Source organism: Dipodomys spectabilis, unplaced genomic scaffold (genome assembly GCF_019054845.1).
Source record: "Dipodomys spectabilis isolate Male_0828 unplaced genomic scaffold, ASM1905484v1 ptg000152l, whole genome shotgun sequence".
In the NCBI taxonomy this organism is placed as follows: Eukaryota; Metazoa; Chordata; class Mammalia; order Rodentia; family Heteromyidae; genus Dipodomys; species Dipodomys spectabilis.
In genome coordinates, this window is record NW_024870829.1 from 3,966,628 (window position 1) to 3,987,232 (window position 20,605).

Below are 20,605 nucleotides of genomic sequence, written 5' to 3' on the forward strand. Positions count from 1 at the left end.
CACAGACACCACTCCAAAATTACTCAAGCTGATTCAAAACTTTGGCAAAGTAGCAGGGTATAAAACTAGCCCTCAAAAATCAATGACTTTCAAGCAGAAAAGGTCAGATAAGGTGATATTAGGGAAATGAACACTAAGACATGTATTCAAATGTATTTTTCTTTCATGCGATTGTTTCTAATGCATTTATAAGATTATTTCTTTGTTGCTTTGTAAGTCCTTCCCCCACAGTATAAACCCTGTTTTCACTGTATTTGATGTTGGTAAAATTTGTGGAGGGGAAGGGGAAAAACAAGACGTTTAAATAAGGATACAGTTGGACCCGTTGCAACAGTGAGAAGTTCAAGTTGTTATGTCGAAGACGAATTTTACAACTTTGGTTGGGGTGTGGGGAGGATTAGCTGGAGGGGCGGGAGGTGGATGGGAAGGGGAAATAAAGGAGGAGGCAACAATGCTTGATAAGAAATGTACTCATTATCTGGCCCATGTAATTGTAACCCCTCTGAACAGTATTTTCACAATAAAAATAAATAAAAATGACTTTTCTGTATGCCTACAATGAGAAAAGTGTCGTTGAAATTAGGAAAGCAACTCCATTCGTAATAACCCCACAAATGATAAAATACCTAGGAATTAACTTAACCAAAGAAGTGAAAGACCTCTATGATGAAAACTTTAAAAACCTGAAAAAGGAAATCAAAGGGAACTTAGAAAGTGGCAAAAACTCTCATGCTCCTGTATTGGAAAGATCAAAATCGTGAAAACGGCAATACTTCCCAAGGCTATCTACAAGTGCAATTTGATACCTAGCAATATTCCATCCTCATTCTTCAAGGAAATAGAAGTGGCAATCCAAAAACCCATATAGAAAAATAAAAGACCACGAATACCTAAAACAATCCTCAACAGTAAGAACAGTACTGGAGGAATATCAATACCAAATTTCAAACTCTACTACAAAGCCATAGTAAGCAAAATAGCTTGGTACTGGCACAAGAACAGACCTCAGGACTAATGGAATAGAATAGAAGACGCAGAAATGAACCTACAGACCTATAGACATCTAATGGAGCTAAAAAAAAATAGAATGGAACAAAGACAGCCTCTTCTGTATATGGTGCTGGCAAAATTGTATAACTATTTGCAGAAAATTAAAGCTAGACCTTTATATATCACCCTACACCAGAATTAACTCCAAATGGATCAAAGACCTCGGAGTGAAAGCAGACACCCTGAAAACATTAAAAGATGGAACAGGAGAAACCGTAGTTCTCCTTGGCATAGGCAGAAATTTTCTTAATAGAGACCCAGAAACACAACAAATCAAAGAAAGGTTGGACAAATGTCATTGCATGAAATTGCAGAGCTTCTTTATGGCAAAGGACATAGCTAGCAAGATTAATAGAAAGCCTAAGATTGGTAGAAGATCTTCACTAGCCTCACAACAGACAAGAGTCTCATATCTAAAATATACATGGAACTCAAAAAATTAAATCCCTCAACAACAAATCTTCAAAGAAACAACAGCCCAATAAATAAGTGAGTAAAGACTTAAAGAGAAACTTCTCTGAAGAGGAAATAACAATGGTCAGTAGACACATGAAGAAATGCTCAACTTCTTTAGCCATAAAAGAAATTTAAAACAAAACAACGTTGAGATACCATCTCACCTCAGTTAGAATGGCTATAATCAAGAACGCTAATAACAACAGACGCTGGAGGGGATGTGTTCAGAAGGGAACATTATTGCATTGTTGGTGGGGGTGTAAACTTGTTCAACCACTTTGGAAAGCAGTATTTAGAGCTCTCCTTCGACCCAGAAATCCCACTTTTGAGCATTTACCCAAATGATAACAAACAAGGCCACACTAAAACTATCAGTATGACTATGTTTATTGCAACATTATTTACCATAGATAAGATATGGAACTAACCCTGATGCCCCTCAGTAGATGATTGGATCAAGAAAATGTGGTATATATACACAATGGAATTCTATGCCTCCATCAGAAAGAATGGCATTGCCCATTTGTTAGGAAATGGAAAGACTTGGAAAAATTATATTGTGAATTTATCCAGGCCCAAAGAAACATAGGTCCCATGGTTTCCCTTATTTGAAATAACTACTATATGTCTGAGTCAAGCAGAAAATGTCAGATGACTTGATGTTAGGGAAATGAATCCTAAGCTATGTATTCAGATGTTTGTTTTTTTTTTTCTTTCAGGTGATTGTTTCTAACACATTTATCAGATTATTTCTTTGTTGATTTGTATGTCCTTCCCCCACGGTATAAGCCCTGCTTTCACTGTATTTGAGGTTGGTATAATTTGTGGAGGGAAAGGGAAAAAACAAATAGTTTAATCAGGGATACACTTGGATCCATTGCAACAATGAGATGTACAACTTTGGTGGGGGTGCAACTTTACAACTTTGGTCGGGGTGAGGAATATTGGGTGGGGGGAGGATGGGAAGGGATTAGAAGGGGAAACAAAGGAGGAGGCTACAATGCTTGATAAGAAATGTACTCATTATCTTGTCCATGTAATTGTAACCTCTCTGTACAGTATTTTCACAATAAAAAGAAAAAAAGAAACAAACTGAAATGCATAAGATCAGAAGCCAAGATTAGTCTTTCCCCCTTTTAAATTAATTTTATAAAGTATTTTGTCATATTAATAGGAGACTGTCACAGTATGCTCTCATTTATTATAAATGATAAGGTTTACTCTAAAAAAACTGACACACATCGCCATAATGAAATGATTGATTAAATTAATATTATCTTAGGACAAATCTACTTTAAAATACCAGATATATTTCAATAAGAGGCAAAAAATCACCTGTATGGTTTCCTATGAAAAAAACTGCAAAATACACTCTGTTCCTCAAGGAAATTGACCTATAATTGGCAGTATTGTCAGTTTCATAATTGATGTAAGAAGACTATCGTACGAATTTCAACTCAAACTAAATGATATAAAATTTACTTTGTCCCGTGTATACTATCTATATCTGGTTCCCAAAATGACTTGTATTTTATCATATTTTAATTGATTTTAAGTAGTTGTATGGGAGTTTCTGTTTGACAAAGCAGTTTATGAATAGTTCTTAGTGAGATTTTTTTTCTTTTTTCTATCCTGAGGTTTGAACTCTGGGTCTGGGCACTGTCTCTGAGTGCCTTTGGATGAATGCTAGAGCCCTATCACTTGAGGCATAGTAGCACTTTCAGATTTTTCTGACATTTAATTGGAGATAAGAATTTCACAGACTTTCTTGCCTGGGTTAGCTTCAATCCTCAATGCTCAGCCTCCTGATTATCCAGGATTACAGGCGTGAGCCGCCAGTGCCTGGCTTAATTCAATGCATTTTTTTGGCTAGTCCTGGGGTTGAACTCAGGGCCATGGCAATATCCTTGAGCTTCTTTTTCCTCACGCTAGCACTCTACGACTTTTGTCATAGTGTCAATTCTAGCTTTTTTTGTTTATGTAGTACTGAGGAATTAAACCCACACATGCAAGGCAAGCAGTCTACCACTAAACCACATTCCATGGCTAATACAATGCATCTTGATGATCTTTATCCCTCATCTACTCAATCTTATTTCATCCCTCAATTTGCATAATTTTGTAGAATATTCACTGACTCACAATGTCATGTATAGTCACTCAGAGGATATATCACAGATCATATTTTATTAATAGTCTTATTCATCAACATACTAAAGTTATACATTATAGAATTCTGTGATTTTTAATTCTAAATTATCACTCAGATTCACCCACTACTATACTAAAATTTTTCCTAAGTTTAATGCAAAAGCACTCTGCAATTCTTTGATAAAGTACAATGATTCTTAGAATGATAAAGAGTTGGAGTAAGAACATCATCTTCAGTTCTATAACATTTTATCACTACTACCCTCTCAAAATACTGCAGTATTTATTAGTAGTCACTTCCTGTCATCATTTCAACCTACCCTCCCCTTGAGCAGCTATTATTTCATATTCTATCTCTACAGATGGGCCAATTTAAAAAAGCACATATAATTAGAAAATGAAGTCTATATTATCCATTTCTCCCATGTAATATTACTATTTGCAAAGTAAGTCCATGTAAATTTTTCTCATGGATAGAGTATATTGTTTTGTAAGCATATGAATAATTTTATAACATCCTCAATGGGCATTTCAATATTTTATTGTATGTTATTGTAAAAGGTTTTGCTATGCATATTCTTGCATATGTGTCTCATTGAACATATGTTGAAATCTATTTTTATATAAAATTATGATTCAAAATGCTGGATCATAGAGGCAACACTATGTGTAATATTTTAAAGATTGCCAGTATGTTTAACTGACTATATCATTTTAAGTGCCAAGACCATTGTATAAGGATTCCAATTTCTAAATAATGGTTGTGCAGGGCTATCTTATTTTTTCTATTATCACTAATTTCTATATGTATGCAATGTCTAGCTATGTTATGATCTTTCCATATGTTCCTTTGTTGTATTGGATACAACAAAGATACGTATTTGGATTTTTTGATAACTTATTCAGGATGGTGATAGTATTTCCTTGACATTAATATGCTCTTAATATATTTCTGATTCAAGTCTATTTAAATAAATGCATATGTATGCACACTATGTGTACATATGTATAGATTCATACTTATATTTGTATAAATACAAATACCTATATATACATATATACGTATATACAGATGTGTTCATATATGTATATAGGCATATACGTATATTATTATTTTCATTTGTCTGTAAGTTATCATTTTAAATTATTTTCCAAACATGTCTTTTTTTGATTTTACTTTATTTTATTTTATGGTTAAGATGTTGTACACAGGAGCAGAGCGCCAGTGGCTCATACCTCTAATCCTTCTCTGGAGGCTGGGATCTGATGACCGAGTTTCAAAGGCAGCCTGTGCAGGAAAAGTCAATGAGACTCTTATCTCCAATAAATCACCAGAAACCCGGAAGTGGCTCTATGGCTCAAGTGGTAGAGCTCTAGCCTTGAGCTGGAGAGCTGAGGGAGAGCACCCAGGCCCAGAGTTCAAGGCCCAAGACCACCACCAACAACAACAACAATAAAAAAGAATACTGACTAAAAAAGCAACAGTATTAAGCAGTCGTAAAGATAGACTCAAGTCTAACATTTTAGTATTATCTTACATACCAGCAGCCTTCTAGTCCAATGAGCCATGAGCCCTCAGAATGTTGACCAAATTTCGTAGTTTATTTACACAATCAATATAAGTATGTATTTTCTCATCTATCTTTCTTTCATTTCACCACAGAATGTGTATTTATCCTTTATATCATACTTGAATACCAAAGCCTTTGGAAGATATTTATTAATTGGTGTATATTAATTGTACGAAGAAATCTTATTGAAATATTTTACACTCACACATATTGATGAAGGGCCTGATTAACCCGTTTCTCTTTATCCATTCCCATTGCATTTTATGTTTCAACTGTTTCCTGTGAATTTCTTTGTGCTACCTTCACACATCGTCAAAATGTGTTAAAGTGTGTTCACCCACTGTCATTGAAAATTATGCTATACTGAATATAAAAGCAAAAATCTAAATAAATGGAGATATACAATTTTTGTGGATTGGAAGATACATATAAATTGTCTCCTCCCCTTTTTTATCATCATTCATGGGGCTTGAAATCTGGCCCTGGGCGCTGTCCCTCTGCTATTCATTTCAAAGTGAATGCTCTACTCATTTAGCAATTGTGCCACTTCTAGTTTTCTGGTGGTTAATTGGATATAAGAGTCTTACAGACAATCATGTTCCAGCTGGCTTTGAACGGCAATGCTCAGATCTCAGCCTCCTATGGAGCTAGAATTAAAAGCAAGAGCCAAGAGTGGCCAGCTTCACAGTTTTATTTCTGTTTATGACAATTTCTAAAAACACCTGACTAGCAATCTTTGACTCACTGACAAAGAAAGATAAACTGTAATATATGTCTCTGTCAAATTTTAAAGGTGTAAGTTTAAAATTGTTATATTTGTAGAGGAAAGATTATACAGCTCAATGGGTCTGTAGGGCACCAGATTAGATCCACATAAATATTATCAAGGAATATTTAATAAGGGTTAAACCAAATATTTGTGGAATGACATTCTCTTTAATAAGTGGTGACTGGTTAGACAGAATTTGGGTAAATTAAAAAGTGAACATTGACTTACACATAACCATTTATTCAAATATTAACTTCTAGCAGGATTAAAACGTATATAAAACAAAAAGAATGATGAAAATGAAAAGCAAAGGAAGATGTCTTGATAATTTTGGAGATGAAGCATTCTTAAATTTGGCATTAAAATTATACAAAATGAAAACGATATAGTTGAACTCAATAAAAGAATAGAACGATTTAGTCTGTGAAAGCTCATATACATGTACTGAATAGAAGTTGTTAGCAGATGGCTCATGTATCTCATCTAGCTACTTGGGAGGATGTGATTTTAGTATTGCTGTTTGAAGGCAGCCCACAAAATAAAGCCCCTGAGAATCTTATTTTTTTAATCAGCAAAAAGCCAGAAGTGAGGCACGACTCAAATGGTAAATTGTTAACAAATTGCAACAAATCTCAGGGACCCTGAGTTCAAGCCCCAGAAACATATGTACATGTACAAAAGTAATAATAGTAATACTAATATGACGATGATGATGATGATGATGATAATATGATGAAGGGTACCCATAGTCAAGGATAAAATATTTGCAAATCCTATACCTGAAGAATGCCTTAAATCTAGATTCTACATAGAACTCTCAAAACCTAATGGTTAAAAGAACATCAATTAGAAACCAGCAAAATAGATCTTGTGAAAAATAAGCACAAGAAAAGCATCATCAGTCATCAAATAAATGCACATTAAAACTAAAATGACATCATAAAACATGTATGAGAATTACTTCATGTAATACAATAATGACCATACTAAATGCTGTCAAGAAACAGAGAAACTGGATTCTGAGTGCAGTAGCGCATAGTCACAGGCACTATGACTACTCTTTCACATGTTACCCAAGAGTCAGGATTCAACACAAATGACTACAATGAGATTGTACAAAAGAGATTGCGACTTTTCCCTCTCATAAATCAAAATTCTGTCAAATGATTTCTGTCTTCTAGATATTTACACATTTCTCATGATCTTTTCTAATATTTTGTCTTCATTACTGATGTTCATAGTACATTTTTGCTGTTGTCTTGTGTGTATATCTCATTTTTAGGGCTTGAACTCTGTGTTTAATGGTCTCCTTTGTATTTTTTGCTCATGCCTGATGACACTCTATCCTTGAGCCACATTCTCACCTGCTGCTTCTTGCTGCATAATTGGAGATAAGTTTTCACATTTTTGTCTGTTTGGACTGACGTTGAACTAAAATATTCAGGTCTCAGCCTCCTGAGTTCTAGGATTGTACACGTGAATGGCTAACACCAATCATTGCTTTACTGTTATTTTAATTATGTGGTAGAGGAAAGTGGAAATATATTTGTGTTAAGTGTGCAATTTTCAAATACAAGTTTGAATCAACTTGATATAATGTAACTCTTATCAATTTTAACAGTTAAATCAATGAATATTACACATTCCCATAGAAATACAATTGAAAACAAAAGGCATAATTATTTTCTTAAAACAAGTAATGAAACCATGAATTTCTTTCACTTTACAATTCATGTTTTATATAACTTTAACTAGCAGACTTCTATGAGTAAAAGTAAATATATTAATTGTAAACCACAAGAAGCAAAGTGATTACATTATGGATAGACATTTTCTCAAAGCCAGAAGATAAGTTTTCAAGCATTCTCACGAAAAGGAAATGTTACATGCAGAAATTAACGGATATGATGTAGCTTGATCATTACACAACATATAAATGAATGGGATTAGCACTCAATACTTCATAAATATGTAAAAATAATTATGTAGCTAAGTGCCAGTGGCTCATACTTGTAACCTTAGCTACTAAGGAGGCTGAGAGCTGAGAATCATGGTTCAAAGCCAGCCTAGGCAGGAGAGTCCGTGAGACTCTTATCTACAATGAGCCACCAGAAAACTGGCAGTGGCTCAAGTGGTAGAGCTCTAGCCTTGAGATGAAGAGCTGAGGGACAGTGTCCAGGCCCAGATTTCAAGCCCCATGACTGACAAAAATTATAAATAAACAGTTACAAATAAACACATATTTTGCCATAAATGTTAAAATATATATTCTAAAAACTTTTAAATCCTCAATAGATATACTAGTTTATATAAATATAGAGAAATGTGTTCTGGATTTAGTTGTCATTGAATCAATTTTGTAACTCACACATTTCTCACTCAATTCATATTTGTATGTTTATATACTTATATACTTAAGTACAATTAACTGATATGTGATAGGCAATTCTGTTTTAGGAATCTACCTTGGCTTTCTAACATTAACCTTTCCACCCTAAAATCGATATGCCTTCCAACCTTGTCAGAGGTTTCATCTCATTGGAGCAGAAAAGTATAAGCCAAAACCATTGTTTGGAACAACTGCAGCATTTTACATGTATTTCACTTAGTTTAAGAACCAAAACAATCAATTCATCTTAACCATGCCAGTAACAGCAAAATGTCTTCTGAGCTTTTCAGTCTCTTAAGAGATGAAAATCTTTAATTATACATCTATTTTTTCTGTCAAACATCTTATATCTTAGGAAGATTTTTGGGTAATCCTTAGTTCTTGATTAGAAGACAGGAACAAAGTTAATAATGAATATAGCCAAAAAAAAAATACTTGAAAACAATTAAAAAAGCAATCACACTCCTATTTTTACCGATTTCAATGAGAATATACGTTAAAGTATCACGTTTTTGTTGCATTTAAAGAGCAATAATTAAACTTTTATTATCAGTGAAAAAGGGAACAGAAAACTTTGTTTGAAGACAGCTTGACTTTGAACAATCCAACATAAGCATAATGGATTTAACTTGTTTTTCTATGTATTTGCCAAAATAATTGAAAGCAACAACCAAAGGCAGGAAAACATCTAAGCCAAAGCAGTAAAGTTTTATCTATAAAATAATTTTGAGGGTCTGATTCTTTCAAAGTCAGGCTTGCAAAGAGGAAAGTATATTTGCTTTGGTGTGAACAAGAAAAAATATAAAAATCCTTTATTAATGTTTATCATATTTTGACCAGGGCTTCTCATTTTGGAGAAGAGGAAAGATATGAAAAAGTTCAAGACTGTTTAACTATTCCCCAAGATCATTCTTATTTATCTGCTATAGCGATGGAAGCAGGCTTGGTTACTATTAGTATCATGCTTGTTTACATTTAGAAGCATTGTTTGTTTCTGGTTTATAAGCTACAAATCTTGAGTATTAATAAAAGGTCATTTCCTAAGAGAAGAAAGTTTTTGTAATCAAACCTAAAATATTAAAGACAACATAGTAGATACTATTTTCTAGCTATTTCACAATCTGTAGGTATGTCAGCCTTACTGGACTTAGTATTCTTTTCCAGTTTCTTTTATACCACCTGTCCTAAATTATAATACATATTAACAGAATGAAAAAGTAATGCCATCTTAAGAAAATCCCATTGCAACAAGACATTATGTCGAAAAACGAACTTTACAAATTTGGCGGGGTTGGGGGGCCGGGGAGCGATAGGTGGGCAGGGATGGTAAGGAGAAACAAAGGGGGAGGCAACAATGCTTGATAAGAAATGTATTCATTACCTTACTCATGTAATTGTAACCCCTCTGTAATGTATTTTCACAAAAAACTTATTAATATTAAAAAAGAATGTCATTTAGGACTCTGGGAATGTGGCTTCATGGAACAGTTATTGTTTAGCATGCATGAACCTGGGTTCAATTCCTCAGTACCACATAACCAGAAAAAGAAACACTGGAAGGGGTGCTTTGTCTCAAGTGGTAAAGTGCTAGCTTGGATCAAATAAAAGAAAGAGCTCAGGAACAGTTCCCTAGCCCTGATTTAAAGCCCCAGTCTGGCAAAAGAGTCATTTAGCTTGTAAATGCAAAACAAAAAACCATAATTGGAATATATAATTGCTCCTTCCAACTGATAACTAATAATAACTGATAACTAACAATAGTCCTTAAATCATGCATGGACTTTACCTATATTAGAATACCGTGTTGAACAAAAAAAAGTTTTTTTAATAGGTCATGGCGATTAATACCAGGAATGAGCTTAGATATCAAGTGAAGATTAATCCAGGAAATTCAAAGATGCCAGCTTTTGAGTGGTCACTGCTAATCACAATGAGAAGTGTAGTATAAGTGAGATTTGGAAACCTTTTTGGTAAGTCATGGTACCAAAAAGGCAGAGGTTCATTAATTGTTTTGACAGAAGAGAAGGAATAACTCCAGATGGAAGGAATAAATGATAATAATAACTAAGTTATACCACAAACTGTTCTAGAGAACCATTTTTGATTATTGAACAACTAGTTATTAACTAGGCTTATTCCTCATTGCCGTTGCAATCTAATCACTTATGCCAGTTCTTAATCTCTGTGTGGTAAGTTGTATATCCTTCTATGCTGCTCTTTCATACCTAATCTCCTTTGCTTTCTAAAAATCTCAGTCTTTCTCTATTTCTCAACGGACAATTTCTGATACTAACTCCACAAACGGAGACAGCAGAGGATGTTAATGTAGGAGTTCTATAGCTCATGAGTCATAATGTAACAACATAGAAAAAGAGGACATATATATTGCTACCTCAAATTTTCTGAAAAGCTGCAATGCCATCATTTGATTCAAATTTCCATTATTTGTGTACAGTGTCATTAAGTGCACATAAATGCAAATATGAGCCGGGTGATGGTGGCAACCAGTGACGCTAAGAGGCCCCAAGCTCAAAATTAGCACAGCTTTTATAGTATCAAACAAATAAGTGTAGGGGGTTTCCACACAGGCAAGTTCACAAGTTAGGGGGTTTAAGTCATCCCTGGTCACACTTCCCTTTTTCTGCTGGAACACCTGGGCAACTGTTCTGTTTCTTAAGGGTAGGCAGGGTTTGGTGGCAACCTGCGGTTTTTCTGAGAACTATTTTTCTCTTTGTCAGCACAGCTCACTTTGGGGGTTACTCTGAGGGCAGCACAGCTCAAGGGGCTTCATATTAAAATGGAGTTACTTTAGCTCTTCCTAGCTACTCAGAGCACTGAGATCTGAGGATCCCTGTTGAAAGCCAGGCTGGGCAGGAAAGACCGTGACATTCCTATTTCCAATAAATCACCAGAAAACCGAAAAAGGCCCTGTATTGCAAGTGGTAGAGCCCTCTCTTTAAGCTGAAAAGCTAAGAGACAGCGCCGAGGCCCAGAGTTCAAGCCCCACGACCGACCAAAAAAAAACAGAAAAAAAATACTACCAAGAAAAGTGAGTATACAGGAGTATGCAGGAATAACATTAGGAATTCTACTGTCTCTACCTGTTTATGTGATTGCATTTCTTGATATTGAATCTCTCCTCTTGTTACTCTTATTTTTTTTATTTTTATTTTTATTGTGAAAATACTGTACAGAGGGGTTACAATTACATAGGCAAGATAGTGAGTACATTTCTTATAAAGCATTGTAGCCTCCTCCTTTGTTTACCCTTCCAATCTCTCCCCATCCTCCCTCCCCCTCCAAGTTGTAAAGTTCGATTTCGACATGACAACTTGTACTTCTCATTGTTGCAACAGGTCCACCTATCTCCTTATTTAAACGACTTGTTTTTCCCCTTCCCCTCCACAAATTATACCGACATCAAATAGACTAAAAGCAGGGGTTATACTGTGGGGGAAGGACATAAAAAGCAAAAAAGAAATAATCATAATTGCATTAGAAACAAATGCATGAAAGAAAAAAAAACATTTAAAATACATATCTTAGGGTTCATTTTCCTAATATCACCTTATCTGACCTTTTCTGCTTGACTCATACTAGATATTGCAAATAAGGGAAATCATGGGACCTATGTTTCTTTGGGCTTGTCTTACTTAACTTAATACATTTTTTTCCGAGTCTTTCCATTTCCTAACAAATGGGGCAATGTCATTCTTTCTGATGGAGGCCTAGAATACCACATTTTCTTGATCCATTCATCTACTGAGGGGCATCTGGGTTGGTTCCAGATCTTAGTTATGGTAAATAATACTGCAATAAACACAAGTTGTGCTGGTAGCTTTAGTGTGGTCTTGTTGGTAAGCATTTGGGTAAATGCCCCAATATGGGACTGCTGGGTCATAGGAGAGCACTAGGTGGAGTCTTTTGAGGAACCTCCATACTACTTTCCAAAGTGGTTGAACAAGTTTACATTCCCACCAACAATGCAGTAAGGTTCCCTTCTGTCCACATCCCCTCCATCATCTGTTATTATAGTTCTTAATTTTTGCCATTCTAACTGGGGTGAGGTGGTATCATAATGTTGTTTTGATTTACATTTCTTTTATGGCTAGGGAGGTTGAGCATTTCTTCACGTGTCTATTGGCCATCCTTCTTTCTTCTTCAGAGAAGTTTCTCTTTAAGTCATTAACCCACTTATTTATTGGGCAGTTGTTTCTTTGAGGATTTGTTGTTGGGAGAAGTAATTTTTTGAGTTCCAAGTATTTTTTAGATATGAGACCCTTGTCCGTTGTATGGCAAGTGAAGATCTTCTCCCAATCCGTGGCCTTTCTATTGACCTTGCTAGCTATGTCTTTTGCCATGCAGAAGCTCTGCAGCTTCATGCAATCCCATTTGTCCAAACTTTCTTTGATTTTGTGTGTTTCCGGGTCTCTATCGAGAAAATTTCGGCCTGAACCAAGGAGACTTAGGGTTTCTCCTATTCCATCCTGTAATGTTTTCAGAATGTCTGCTTTGACTCCAAAGTCTTTGATCCATTTGGAGTTGATTCTGGTTCAGGGTGATATATAAGGATCTAGCATTAGTTTTCTAAAAGTAGTTGACCAATTTTGCCAGCACCATTTACTGAAGAAGCTGTCTTTCTTCCATTCTATTTTTTTAACTCCCTTATCAAAGATTAGATGGCTATATTTCTGTAGGTTCATTTCTGGGTTTTCAATTCTATTCCATTGGTCCTGAGGTCTGTTCTTGTGCCAGTACCAAAGTGTATTGGTTACTATGGCTTTATAGTAGAGTTTGAAATTTGGTATTGATATTCCTCAAGCAGTGTTCTTTCCGTTGAGGAGCGTTTTTGCTATTCGTGGTCTTTTATTGTTCCATATGAATTTTTGGATTGCCTCTTCTTTTTCCTTGAAGAATGGGTTTGCAATAATGATAGGTGTCGCCTTGAATTTGTAGATAGCTTGGGAAGTAGTGACAATTTCCCAATGTCAGTCTGTAAAATCCAGGACCATGGAAGTTTTTCCCATTTTCTAAGTTCTGTTTTGATTTCCTTTTTCAAGTTTTTAAAGTTTTCATCATAGAGGTCTTTCACTTCTTTGGTTAAGTTAATTCCTAGGTATTTTATTTTTTGTGGGGCTATTACAAATGGAGTTGCTTTCCTAATATCAGCCCCACTTTTCTCATTGTTGGCATACAGAAAAGCCATTGATCTTTGAGGGTTAATTTTATTCCCTGCTAATTTGCCAAACTTTTGAATCAGCTTGAGTAATTTTGGAGTGGAGTCTATGGGATGCTTTAAATACAAGACCATGTCATCTGCAAAGAGGGAGAGTTTTATTTCTTCTTTACCTATTTGAATCCCTTTATGTTTGCATTTTGTCTTATTTCTGCAGGTAGGCATTCTAATACTAGGTTGAATAGAAGTGGAGAGAGTGGACATCCTTGTCTTGTTCCTGAGTTAAGAGGAAATGGCTTCAGTTTTTAACCCTTAAGTATAATGCTGGCTGTAGGTTTGTCATATACAGCCTTTATTAAATTGAGGAATGTTCGAAGGATTCCTAATTTTTCCAAAACTTTCACCATAAAAGGGTATTGGATCTTGTCAAATGCTTTTTCCGCATCTATTGAGATAACCATGTGGTTCTTATCCTTGCTCCTGTTGATGTGATGAACAATATTGATTGATTTGTGTATATTGAACCAGCTTTGCATCCCTGAAATGAATCCTGTTTCATCGTGGTGTATGATTTTTTGGATGAATTGTTGAAGTCGATTTGCCAAAATTTTGTTGAGAAGTTTTGCATCAATGTTCATCAAAGAAATGAGTCTATAGTTCTCTTTCTTTGATGAGTCCCTGCCTGGTTTTGGGATAAGGATTATGATGGCTTCATAGAATGTGTTCGGTAGTCAACGTTCTCTTTCAATTTCATTGAAGAGTTGGAGGAGTATTGGTGTGAGCTCTGCTTTGAAGGCATTGTCGAATTCCGCTGTAAAACCATCTGGTCCTGGACTTTTCTTAGATGGGAGACCTCTTATGTCTGTTTCTATTTCAATGCTTGATATGGGCCTGTTAAGATAGTTTAACTCATCTTGGTTTAATTTTCGCATGTCAATATTTGCTAGGATAAGGTCCATTTCTGCCAAGATCTCAAACTTATTAGCATAAAGTTTTGAGAAGTATTCCCTTAAAATGTTCTGAATCTTGGTTGTTTCCATGGTGATGTTTCCATTCTCATCTCTGAGTTTATTTATTTGGGTGTGTTCTCTTCTTTTTCTGATAAGATTTGCTAAGGGTCTGTCAATTTTGTTAATTTTTTCGAAGAACCAACTCTTTGTTGATTCTTTCTATAGTTTTTTTGGATTCTAATTCATTTAATTCTGATTTAATTTTAATTATTTCTTCCCATCTACTGGATCGGGGTTTATCTTGCTGCTCTTTTTCAAGACTGTTCAGATGTGTCATTAAATTGTTGGTTTCAGATCTCTCCAATTTGTTGATATAGGAACTCACAGCTATAAACTTGCCTCTGAGTACTGCCTTTGTTGTGACCCAGAGGAACTGGTAAATTGTGTGCTCATTTTGGTTGAATAGCATGAACATTTGAATTTCCTTTCTAATCTCTTCCTTGACCCACTCATGATTCAGCAGTGTGTTGTTCAGCCTCCATGTGTTACCGGACTTTCTTTGGTGGCTTTTGGTGTTGAGTTCTGTGAGAATGCAAGTTATAAATTCAATGTTTCTGAATATGGACAAGTTTGCTTTGTGGCCTAAAATGTGGTCTACTTTAGAAAATGTTCCACGTGCTGCTGAGAAAAACGTGTATTCTGATGCTGTTGTGTGAAATATTCGGTAGATGTCTGTTAAAACTAGTAGATCTATACAGTTGTTTAGATTTTCAGTTCTCTGTTAAGTTTTTGCTGTGTTGATCTATCTAGTGGGGAGAGTGGTGTGTTAAAATCCCCAACAATTAATGTCTTTTGATCTATGTGGGATTTGAGGGAAAGTAGTGTTTCTTGGATAAATTTGGGTGCGCCATTGTTTGGCGAATAGATATTTAGAATTGTAATATCCTCCTGAAGGAGAGATCCCTTAATTATTATGTAGCGATATTCTTTATCTCTTCTCACAAATTTTAATATGAAGTCTATTTTATCTGATATTCAGATTGCAACTCCCACCTGTTTATTGGGGCCTTTTGCTTGGTAGATTTTGTTCTATCGTTTACCCTTGAAAATGTGTTTGTTTTTACGGGCAAGATGTGACTCCTGAAGGCAGCAGATAGAAGGATCTTGTTTTTTAATCCAACTAGACAGTCTATGTCGCTTAATTGGAGAGTTAAGGCTGTTAATGTTGAGAGAGAGGACTGAGAGGTATTTGGGAGTTCCTGTCCTGTTATCTACCTTCTTGGGGGCTGTGAAAACTGTGTTCTTCCTATGGTTCTTGACTTCTCTGTTTGGGTGCTGTTTCTTGGCCTTTATTGTGGTCTTGTTGGTTTTCTATGTGTAGGACATCTTTAAGAATCTTTTGTAGGGCTGGTTTGGTGGAGATGTATTGTTTCAATTTTTCTTTGCTATGGAATGTTTTTATTTGGCCTTCAGTTATGAAGGAGAGTTTAGCTGGGTACAGTATTCTTGGTTAATAGTTTGTTCTTAGGGCATGGCATACATCATTCCAGGCTCTTCTTGCTTTGATTGTCTCTGCTGAGAAATCTGAGTTGATTCTAATTGGTTTCCCTTTATATGTGATTAATCTTTTCTCCTTCACAGCTTCTTTTCCTTGGTCTGAATTGATCCTGTGTGGATTATAATGTGACAGTGGGATGTCCTATTCTGGTCTGGTCTATTTGGAGTTCTAAAAGCTTCTTGTATCTGAATAGGCCTATCTTTTTGTATGTTTGGGAAGTTTTCTGCTAGGATCCTGTTACACAAATTTCCTAGACCATTAACTTCTGTTTCTAGGTGCTCCTCTACACCCATTATCCTTAGAGTAGGCCTTTTGATGGTGTCTTCCACGTGTTGGATAGATCTCTCATATTTCTTGGATTTGTCTTGGGTGGTTGTTCATTCTTTCTCTATAATGTCTAGGCTGTCTTCAATCCCCGAGATTTGATCTTCTGCATGGTCTAACTTGCTGTCGAGAATTTCAACTTTTTTTTAATTTCTTTTTCTTCTAGTTGGTCAGGTTTTGAAATTCTTTGTTGAAGCTTTGTTTTACATCTTGTATGAACTTCTTTACTTCCTTAATTTGATGGTCAATGTTTATTCTCAAATCACTTAGTTGATTGGTTTTGGTTTCCTTGGACTCCCATTCTTTTTGTTGGTTTCCATTCAGCATTCCCTTTGTGGTCTCCCTGACTACATTCAGCTCTTTGTTAATGGATTCCATGAATTCCTTTAGTGATCTTTGTGTATTCTCATCCTGTTCTCACAATTCCTGTATTACTGTTTGCTTAGTTTCCTCCCGTGCATGCGATTCCTGTAGTTCTCTTTGAGTGTTCTCAGCCTCTTCAGGCCATTCCTGAATTTCTCTTTGAGTATTCTCAAGGTGCTCATGCAAATCCTGTATCAGTATTTGAGTAGCTTCCTCACGCTTATGATATTTCTGTATAAACTTTTTGATTGCCTCCTCTCTCTCCCTATCACGCTCATACAGAGTCCTTTGTATGTTTTCAATTTTTTCATTTATCATGTTTGCCAACAGTGTTTGTGTAGCTATTTGGGGACTCTTCTCTGGATTATTTATTATCTATTCTGTCCGCTGATTATCATGACTGGGAGTTGAGATACCCCGACTTGCCATTTTTCTTATGATTTTCCGTCTTACTCTGCCCATTTGGGATGAAATTAACACCAGTTTTGTGCTAGAACACTATCTTAAGGCAAGCATCAACCAAATTCTGTATTTGCACAGTCAATAGTCTGCAGATACAATCTAGTTCAACAGATACATCTATTCAACATCAAACAACTATATATTAATGAGCGCAAAGAAAAATTTGGTAAACCAGAAATTATTAGGTTTAGGACTAGATGTGGGTAAAAAATAGGAATAGAGTGATGTGGGAAGGCACAGGGAGTGTTAACTAAGTCCTAATCTCAAAGCAGCAAATAGGTTGGATAGGATGAAAGTAGAGAGAGAGAAAAAAAGAAGAAAGAGAAAGAGAACAAAAAGAGACCAGAAAAATTAGAAAGGTAAAAATTAAAAATATTATACAGAGCAGAAAACAAACTATTCAGAGAAGAACATGAATATAATGAGAGAAGGGGAGGGATATAAAGGAGATATGAAAAACTTAAAAATAAAAATACTTAAAATATTATATAGGTATAAAGAGGTAGTACTGCTATTAAGGAATTTGAGTCAAAGAGATTTTGAATTGAATAACAAATTAGTGGATTTAGTGTGTACACAATGGGGGATAAGGTCTAATAATCGACCCCGGGTTTATCTGAGGATGTGCAGAACAGCAATTAAGTCACATAAAGAAGAACGAAAGAGAAGAAAATGTGAAAAGGATAAGAAAGAAAGAAAAAAGATCAGAAGTTCAGTAGAGCTAACCAAAAACAAAACAAAACAAAAACACAAAATCAAGAAAAAAAAGGAAAGATAGAAAAATGTACACACATTTATAACCCTAAAATAAAATTCTAAGAGGAAAATAAATTACTAGAAAATATTTTTTTTCAAAAAAGGTAAAAATTAAAGATTAAAAAAAGTTTTCTTGTAAAAATATTTTTCTTATAAAAGGTACAACAAAAAAATAGTTCTATGATTTTTTGGGGGGAGGGGTAGGAAAAATCCTATGTCTCCCTTGTGTCAGTAACCAGCCTCTTGGAGTCTCTGGTCTACTTGTGTTCCTGTGGCTTGGTTAGTTACTTAAGTCAGTTTCTTTGAACAGGCAGGAAAATGCTCTGCGATCCTCCTCCAGGTTAGTTCAATGGGAGGAGATGGCTTTTTCCTGGAGTTTGGAAATGCTGTGATTAGGCTAGGTTCTGGGTAGAGTTGAGGCCTTTCAGCAAACAGTAGCTTTTCCCGGTGGCTTGTTTGTGAGAAACTCACAGATCCCAGCCTGGAGCCACTCTCAGGGTTTCTGTTTACTGAATTTCAATTGATTGTCAAGGCTGCTAAAGGAAGGGGCAGCCTCTTGCTCTGATTACCTGGTGAAGAAAGCCACTCCTGGGGCTGGAGCCTGAGCTGGGTGACTTTTCCCTGGCTTGAGCTGAGTCTGGCAGGTCAGGTTAGGCACTTGTGACCTGCTTGATGACTCTAGATTTATTCCAAGGCCTGAGTTGGAGCTAGCAGCTCTGCCAAGCTTTGTCGGTATCCAAGATGGAGATCTCCGGTACTGGGGGGTGGGGATGGCCTTCCCTCCTCTGCTCCCTGAGAAGGAGTGAGGACGTCAGGCTTCTACTCATGCCGAGTCTTGGTTCCTGGGTCGTCTCTGGTCTGCGAACTGCAGGATGAAGATGTCTGCTCCTTGTCGGTTCTTACTGGTGTTGAGTAGAATCCACTCACCCACCACGTCTGGCTCCTTCATCCCCGACTCAGTGATTCAGGTATGGTGGCTGCAGTTGCTGCCTCCACCACGGCAGCTACCACAGCAGCTGCTGGCAAGTGCTCAGGGCTGTCTACTCGCCTGTATTTTCTCTCTCTGGCCTATCTCTCTGTCCTGTGAAGGCACACTTGGTGTGATTCTCTGCCTTATGACTGTTCACTGGAACTCTAAAACTGCTTTCCATGCAAGAGCTTGTTTAGCCTCCAGCTTCTCCGCCATCTTCCCGGAACTCTCTTGTTATTCTTATTTTATGTAATCCAACACCTTTTATTACTATGAATTTAATGTGGGAATCTGGCTTTAAAGATGTCTAAAGTTTCTTCCTTTTCAATCAGAACATTTTTAATTATCATGGTATGCTGTGGTCATCATAATCATCTTCATCAAAATTATTATTAGCATCAGAAGTGCTAACTATTGAAAGTCTGTTTTGTGTCTATGATTTTGTTATTATTTGTCTTTTTATTAATAAGTTTAATGTCACCACGGTGAATGCATCCATATTAAAATTTTGAACAAATAAAGAAACACAACCTAAACCATATCAGATAGCTTGACTCTATGCTTATAACAAATTATAGAATAGATTTTTGAAGCATTGCATTTCCTAACCAATATGAATTAACTTCCTCTCTCCCCAGCACTACACACAAATGTTTAAGAGTTTCAACAGAAATTTTTCAAGTGATATACTGTAAGTATTACTACAATATCAAATGCATATCTAAAATTTCCTTGAAAGTTATAAACTCTACTTTCTATTGAAATATTAGTGATTTTATTCTAGGAAATTTTTAGAAAAATAGACTATATATCTTTGGAATGAAAAAGGTCAAAATAGTAGCATAAAAGTTTTAGAGGGAGTCTGTAGTCTCTGTCTCTCTCTGTCTCTCTCTGTCTCTGTGTGTATATATATATATATATATATATATATATATGTTATGTGTAGAAAGATGTAGAAAGATACATTTTTAGAGATTGTTTGTCAGAAATATATACATATATCTAAATTTATGTGTAGGATGATATACATTACAGTGAAAAAATATTAAACCAATCAAACTTTTTTAATTCATCAAACCAAGTGCTGGTAACTCAAGCTTATAATTCAAGCTATTCTTGTGCTGAGATCTTATAATTATATTTGAAACTAGTCTAGACAGAAAATTATTTGTTAGATTCTTATCTTCAATTAACCACTAAAAACAGAAATGAGCTCTGTGTCTCAAGTTGTAGAGTGCTTTCCTTGAGCATAAAAAGGCTTAGGGACAATGCCCAGGCCTTGCAAACAACCACAACAAGAAAATGTATCACATTAATTTCCCAAAAGCATCTTTTAACTGCTGTGAACATTTCTTAGAAACATGAATACATGCCCTTGAAAATGTTAAGTTAAAATGTATACAATATTTATGTCTATGTTAAAGACATGACTATTTAGATTAAGATATTTAGGTAATGATTAGGAATTAAGAATAATGATGGGCCGGGCTCTGGTGGCTGACGCCTGTAATCCTAGCTACTCAGGAGGCTGAGATCTGAGGATCACGGTTCAAAGCCAGCCCTGGCAAGAGAGACCGTGAGACTCCTATATCCAATAAACCACCAGAAAACCGGAAGTGGCGCTGTAGCTCAAGTGGTAGAGCGCTCACCTTGAGCTGAA